Source organism: Sturnus vulgaris, chromosome 14 (genome assembly GCF_052056855.1).
Source record: "Sturnus vulgaris isolate bStuVul1 chromosome 14, bStuVul1.hap1, whole genome shotgun sequence".
NCBI lineage: Eukaryota > Metazoa > Chordata > Aves > Passeriformes > Sturnidae > Sturnus > Sturnus vulgaris.
In genome coordinates, this window is record NC_142256.1 from 17,184,695 (window position 1) to 17,192,585 (window position 7,891).

The 7,891-nt window shown below is 39.0% G+C and overlaps 1 protein-coding gene across 4 annotated transcripts in view; it reads right to left on the reverse strand.

The window, feature by feature from the left end:
- The window catches only part of AMMECR1 (AMMECR nuclear protein 1), a 104,319-nt gene that overhangs the window by 68,683 nt on the left and 27,745 nt on the right, over positions 1 to 7,891 (reverse strand). The gene's annotated exons all lie outside the window — the stretch shown is intronic.

Here is a 7,891-nt window from a genome sequence, read left to right on the forward strand (position 1 = left end):
GTTTTAGTGAACTGAATCAGAACTAGAATCCTGCTCCTATTTCTTAAGGAAGAGTGAACCTCATTACTACAACTCCTCATTCTATCAGCATGTTATTAGGTATCAGTTTGAATACTGTATTACCATTTAGTTCTTCAGAGTTTGGATAACTGCTTGTGCAACACTGTACCAAAAGAACTTGCCTTCTATTGGTTGGCTTGCAGTTTTTAATTTGTGTCAGTGGCTTGCTGGAGTTTTATTCCCCTCATGCGTAAGAGATACTTCAATTGCAGTTAGTCACCTCCCTTCAGGCACTGCAGCACTCTTTGACGGGGCTTCTTTCCCTACTACACCTTTTCTCTGGGTTCTTCAAGTACCCGCTCAACAGTCTCTCTGCAGAAAAACTCCTTGGAGAAGTTTGGTGCAGCACTTTCTTTGCATATTTAATGTGGTAGTCAAAGTATTGAGGAATACAAAAATATGTTTTTTCTACCTCATAAAGGTCCTTACAAGGGACCTCTTGACTAGCACATCATCTCTCCCAAAAGCCAATCTTTCAGCAAATTTATTTATACAGAAAAGAACAGCCTTGCAAACTTGCCATTCCTTGGCAGCTGAACTTACCCTTGTGCTCACTTACCGAGTAAGGAAAATAGTGTGGCACCCAACCCTTATATTCTTACATTCACCTAGAGAAAGGGGCTGGAAGCAACCAGATTTACTTAGTTGGCCCACACTTCTGTCCACCAGTGGAGAATCACACACTTCTTTCTACCTTAATACACTTAAATCTCATAAAGTTCACCCACAGAATTATCTCTGTACAAAGCACCTCATGGAAAACAAGGAAAGTGTTTTAACTTCCAGAAAATATAAAGCAGAAGCAATACTGATGCGAAAGATAAAAACTTATGACCGGGATCCTTCTCTTCCTCTCTCTTCTGTGTCAAACATGGCCTCCAAGTACCACTCAGTAAAGCAGAGAGCCTCACAGATGCTAGAACCCATGGTGTACCTACAAAGTCTGGAGAGGAGACATCTTTGGTGGCAGAGGAGCAAAAGATAAATTACAGGAGTATGTCTATGGCATATATATTACAATCACTGCAGCCCTAGGTTCAACTTCACCAAAGGTGCCACAGATTTCAAGCTAATGGAAAGAAAAGCATAGGGTGAGATTTTATATACCATTAAGGACTGTGAGAACTCCATCTTTATAACATAAGAGTGCTCTGGGAAGACATACAGATCTCTATATGGCTGCTGGCCCAGTGACCTTGTCACAACTCCATGGAGCTGTTCTACATTCCATAAGATGTCATTCTCATGAAATTAGCACTTAAATAATCCTGGCTGCAAGTACTTAGTGTGGCAAAGCAATATCCACGTACTCACAACAAACACTGCCTTCCAGGAAGTTATCAAAGCCCAGTCAGACTACAAAAACTTCAAATATCCTGTAAGGCATGGACACAGACATGCAGTCTGTTAGGAGACACAAGTTGTGAAGGGCTAACACAAATGCAAAAAAAAGATCTCAGCAAATATGCTTCTGACCAATGGAAAAGGAAGGTATCCCACTTCAGAAATGAAGCTCTTTACATTGATTCCTTTAGCCAACACCCCAGTCATGAAAATGAATGGCTTTTAAGAAGGTCATACAAGTAGCCCAGGAATGATGCTGACTTGTTTATAGTGCTGGACTGATAAACAGCCTGGCTTTTGGTCAGCATATACCACAGTACTATCACACAGTGAGGTAGTGCATCACTAGGACCAACTCAGTCATATTCCATTTGAGAGCTATTGCACTCCCAGCATGCTTTTTTATCAAGGACACGTTTTTAAGAATTTGTCAATTATAACCACAGTAGAGTTGCCCTATCTTGTTATTTAAATGCAAACTTTGCAATGCTAAGCTGAGTACCAATTTTAATAACCCACTCCTTAGCAGCATAAATATTAAAAAAAAAAAGTCAAGCATTTTCATAATGCCTTGCTAATGAGAGTCAGGGCCTGACTGGACTTGTTTTGGCCTCCAGCCTAGCAACTGTTTCTGTATTGGCCAAACTCTGGTGAGTCTATTATTATTTTTAAATAATTTACATATTTCCTGCCTTCCATGGAGACTCTTGCCACAAACCACCAGTATATATTATATACCAAAGAACTAACACTTCTACTTCTGAAGATAATAATTTGATGCTGCAGAAAACCTGCACTTAACTGTAAACAGTTACTTAATGCAAAAATAGACACCTTCACGTACTGAGCTTGCTCCATTAATTATGGCATAAGTTTTCAGAGAACCTAAAACTAGACTACGTTTCATTCATTGACTGGTCACAGTCTAGATCTGTAAACTAAGCAAAATGAACTAGCCCAGGGTAACAAACTTTTATTTTCTGGTTATCCTTTAACTGTCAGCAACCAAAAAGTGCCAACATTAAATTTATCTTGTTTTAGTGTTCCATGCTAGATAACATTTTTATTATATTTAACTCACAACTGAAGAGAAGGTAGAGTTGCATACTCTTTCAGCAGCTCCAAATAAAATATTTGCATTCTTAAATCATTAACATCTCAACAATTTCTAGCAAATAAATATTGAAGTTAGACATATGTGTGAAGTAAACCAAATCTAGACAGAAAATATATTTTTCTGACAGACAGGGAGTTTAAATGTCAAAAATAATGTTAAAATTTGAATTTCCATGAAAATCTTTAGCAAGAACATAAAGCACAAAATAGGAAAAAGAAAATACGACAAACAGCACGAATGTAACTAAACCAAAGCAGGCAATAAAAATGAATGACCAGACTGATAGCACAAGGAGAGGTGGTTCCTGACTCTTCTTCATCCTTCAAGGAGTATGAGAACAATTAACTTCCACAGAATTAGTACTGCAGAGAATTAGAGCACTTAGTATAACTTTGTGGTGACTGCTTTTAGCTCAAAATCAGGGTCTATCCTTAAGACTGTCAATTATTTCATTTCCTGTACTAATAGGAACTACCTCATCTGCACATAAGAACAGCTCACTAAAATGAACTTATGAAGGAAAAAGTCCTCAAATTACAGATAACCTAATTTGGAGTTTATCATAGCATTATTTTCTTAGTTCACCAGTCATATCAGAGGATGAACCTACTGGCAAAGACAACTTTCTGAAGCCATGCAACCTTATCCTTTCTGCCCCTCTGCTGCACCAAGATGCATTCACCAGATCTGCTTTTAGATATGCTAGGAATTCCCTGCTGAGCACTGCCAATGCCAGCCAAAATACACATTCTCTATTGCACTATATTTTCAAAGCATCTACCACAGAATGCCACTCTGAAAGAGCCATCACTTCGTATTCCAACATTTAACAGTAAAGACCAATACACCCTGTTAATTCTGAATTCTGTTAATTCAGAAGAAAATACTTAACCTTATACAAATCCACATGACAACCAGAATGAAGTCAGACAGACACACAGACATGAAAGAAAACTTCCCTGTGTGTTTCCATGTTGATCTTTGGCCATGTCCCAGCAATCATTATAGCTGCTGTGTAATATTGGAGTGTAACAATAAATACAAATTATTACTGAGTCTGCCATAAAACAGTGTAAGTCTCCACTGCCATACAAACAAGTCCTGCAGAAAAAAACCAAAGTTTCACATTCCTGGCATCAAGAGCAGTAATGACAATAGGTACAGCTCAACTCTGCATAGGAATTGCAGAGAAAGAATACTGCTGGGTTTTTTAAGACAATATGAAATTCTAGGTTTCCAGATAAAGTTTCAAAGAAAAGCTGGTAAAGAAGCGTATACCAAAGCAAGCAAGTAATTAAGAGCAATGTTCCAACATTACATGAAATTGTAGAGACTAAATCAGGAAGTCGGGCTTCAGCCAAAAAACAAGAAATTGAGAAAAGCATTAAATCCTATCAGCTGCAAGCCGTAACATTTTTATTCACGTGTATTTGTAAGCATATGTACACACCTACAGACAAGTCTCATTTCTCTTCAGTGCCTTAACAGAAAGCATCGGACAGTTAACACTGCAGGAAAAAATCAGCTTTGGGGCTGTACAGGAAGATTTTAAGCTATTTCAATCAAAATTTCCAGCAATTCTCCACCAACACTTTACCAAGACATAGTAACTAAGAAAAAATCCTGGATATCCAGTAACCCTAGAACTGTTTCTTTACTACATAGTTATGTTACACTTGCTTTGAGTAGAATCACAACTTTCCTTGAGTGAGAAAACTAATGGGCACAAGACTATCTATCTCTAACTACCTATTTTTAAGCTGCATTGAATTGAAATGTTTCCAAACTTCACTAACAAATTATTAAGGTAGTGTAGTACTGCTACTCCATATCCTTTCAGATTATGTAAATTAACAGATCTTAGACCTGAGAACACAATGAAATACAAAAGCCAGGCACATCAACATGGCCGCACATCTGCATCTCTGTCCTGCAGCCAAACAAACAGTTGTTGCAAAATACCACAAGTCATCAATGAAGAAAGGAACAGATAAATTTTTGAGCTAAGTCTTTAGCTCAAAACTGGCTATCACCTGGATAACATTTTAATCCTGAGGTCTTCAATCACAGAAGATGGTCAAGCCATACAGATTATTCCTGTGGCAAAGAACACGGTAGCTAGCAACACTTCCACATGTGCACAGGGCTGTTAGCTTCCCTAAAGCACCAGAACCACCACAGGTACAAAAGTCAGCTACAGGCAGCACCTATTGCCTCTGGAACAGAGGCAATCCCTTGACAGATGAGGAAGATGTGAGCCAGTCTTCATCTAGGCATTTGAATACAATTTCTAAAGAGCTGTTCAGACATATGGGAAGCAGGGCACAGGCCCCATCACTTATTCCAGCTGCAAACTTGTATTCTTGTTCACCAAGTACCAGATGACAGGGGCAAAACAAATTACTCCCCTTACAAATTGTATCAAGTACAGGCGGTCACCACTAAAATAATCCTGCTCACTAGCAGGAAACCTTCAAGAAGGGACTACAAAAAGCAAACAACTGGCAAAAGAGTTAACCTGATGAACTGCCAGAAAATGTCTTCTCCACAAAGATGTTGATATTAAAATTAAGTAGGCAAGATGAAGAGCTTGAAGCAGAAACTGTGCAGGAGAAAAACTCAGAAAAGTGATTTCTATGTCCCAAGGGAAATCATTACAGTGAGCAGAGACATGAGATTCTAAGAAAAAAGTCCTCCTCATTCCCCACAGCAGAGTTTCAACTGAACTTCTCTTCACACACCCTCCCTCTCTTGTCCCAACCTTCTTGTGCTTCCACTCAAACACTTTCCAACTAGAAGGAAAACAGCAGAGAGCGGCAGTGTGAACCTTGAGCCCCTTCACACTAGTAAACACTTCCTTTCCACTTCCACAATGGAAGGCCGGACATGATATTGTTTCCACTAATCATGATGGTCCATCTTGTGTATTGCACAAGACCAAACCAGATAAGCAATAAAAGGATAGGAATTATTTGTCAGAAAGGCAAGAAATACAGGGAAAAAGGCTACTCAGTTTTCCTTCTCCATAAATGAGTGGGCTAAAATGCTTCTACAACTCTTCCTGCATCCCCTTACAATTCATTTCTATGGACACGTCTAAAAAATCTGCTTTTAAACAAGTTCAGTGTTCTATAACTTATTCATCAAACTGAGTCTCAAAAACAAAGTCTAAATTACACTTTGTCCAAGAGACAATTTCGTCTGGGTCAGCAATTTTCAAATTTTGTATCAGTGTTCACATCACCAGGATAATTTCTACATGCCTTCTGCACCTGTAATTTGAGAGCCACCACATTGGTGGAAACAACACACAGGCACTGCAGGACATATCCTGCAAAGAAGGTGAAGGGTGGCTTAGAGAACAAGCCAAAGTGAAGAGATATTAAAGGTATGAGAAAGTTCTTCAATTAAGAGTGACAGAATAAAATGTCAGCAGATCCGTGGAGCCTACAAGAGATAAGTCCATGGCTGGAAGCACTTGCTCAGACTATTCTCAACAAAATACCACTGGAGAGATTGTGTCTTCCAGCAATCGTCTTTTAACTCCATGAGTCACCACCCTCTCCAGCCCAACACCTCCCTAGCAATACCTTCGACACCCTATTCTCTGGGGTTTAGGAATTTCAGAGATAGGAAAATGCCAACTATTTCATCCATGTACAGGCTGCCCAAGAGTTCAAAACGTGCACCTTTTCAAAATAAGCTTTTTGACTCATTCCTACTGCCTTGAATTTGCTGCCCTGACACTGTCCTCATCTTGGAATCAGAAAGTCAGAAAAATCCAGAGGTGTCAAAAGCAGGTTCTGTTCTAAAGACATGTCAGAACCCCTTGTCCAAGTGATTCAGCCACCTGCTTTTCTTTGATCATAACCAGTTTCATTGTTCAAAGACCTGCAATGAATATGAGTCATGTTTGTGTGAGGATACCTGATCACAGATCTTTCATCCTCCCTGTAATTAACATAACTTTAAAAAATAATTCTATACTTTACATACAAACCCTTATTTTAGGATACTTCTCTTAGACCAGGTATTTCAGTCTATGGACAAAACCTCCAAATGAATTCGAGGCAGAAAGCTGAAATACACATTCACTGAAAAACACCACTTCTCATTCAGTTTTTTTTTGCTGTACAGGATGAAGCCCAGCTTCAAAGTCAACATCTTATCTTTGTGAGTTACCCAGTTGTCGGTAAGACTGCCTGCAAATATTGTGAATGCCAGAAATCATGCTACCTCTGAACATTTAAAAGGAGCAATTTGTTCCCTGACCTAAAATTTTACGTGTAATACTGAGCAACTTTTTCGAAGTTGCATCCCCAACTGCACAAACATAATCAGCTCACAAGGCTGCTGAAAGCAGCAGTTCTGCCATCTGTCTGCTTATTCCTACCTCACACTTGTGCAGGCACAAATGTTTGTGAAGCCATGCAATGATCCAGAGAGAACCAAACTCTGTAATCCATCAGTGAAAAATAGAAAGTTATTGTTAGATCATTTCCTAATCTATACAACCATGCATGCTGGCACAAGCATGGGAATAAACAGAATTTACATAATTTTAATAACAGTGCCACGTTCTGAAGTCTAGAAGTTCAGAACTTTTCACCAGGTCTATCAACTAAATCCGAAGAACACATATGAATTTCAGAAAAATTCAAGTAATTTCACTTCGTTTGTAATTGTGTTGTTGTTAAAGTAAGAAGCGGGAGGAAAAAAGTGATCTACCACTTACTAAGAGGAATCAAAACATATCAGTGCCTAGATCTTCACCCCTGCACCAGTTTCTTCCACTAATAAAACGGATAGTAGAACTAATCTGTTCAACAAAACATTCTGCAATACAGATAAAAAGCCGTAACACCAAGGTAATATTGTTACAGAGACACAGATAGAATTCAACTCTCTTACAGCAATGAAAGAATGAAACAGCACAAAGCTGATGTTGCAACCTATAGTGGTCTGGCATGGAGAACAGACACAGGACAATGTACAGCAAAATGGCTACTCAGAGCAGCAGCTGGTATCTACAAAAGGACAGACATGGATTTGCAAAAGACCTGGGTAAAGAAACTCACAGTGGAGTCTCCCTGCCCTCCTTTCATTATTGGTACTCTGATGAAATCACATAGGAGTTATGAAGAGCATATAGAGAAGACTTGCTGGGGTGGCAGGTTAAGTAGGAATCCACAGAACTGGGTTGTCATGACAGCAGCTGAAAGTATGCAAGAGATGTATAGATCCTGGGTGTTAGAACAGCAAGGACTACAAACAAGATTATCAATACATTGCATTTTCACACACCAAGAAGCATACATTACATCTCATCAATGAAACACAGACTGCACGGTAACTGCTTGCATTGGTGAA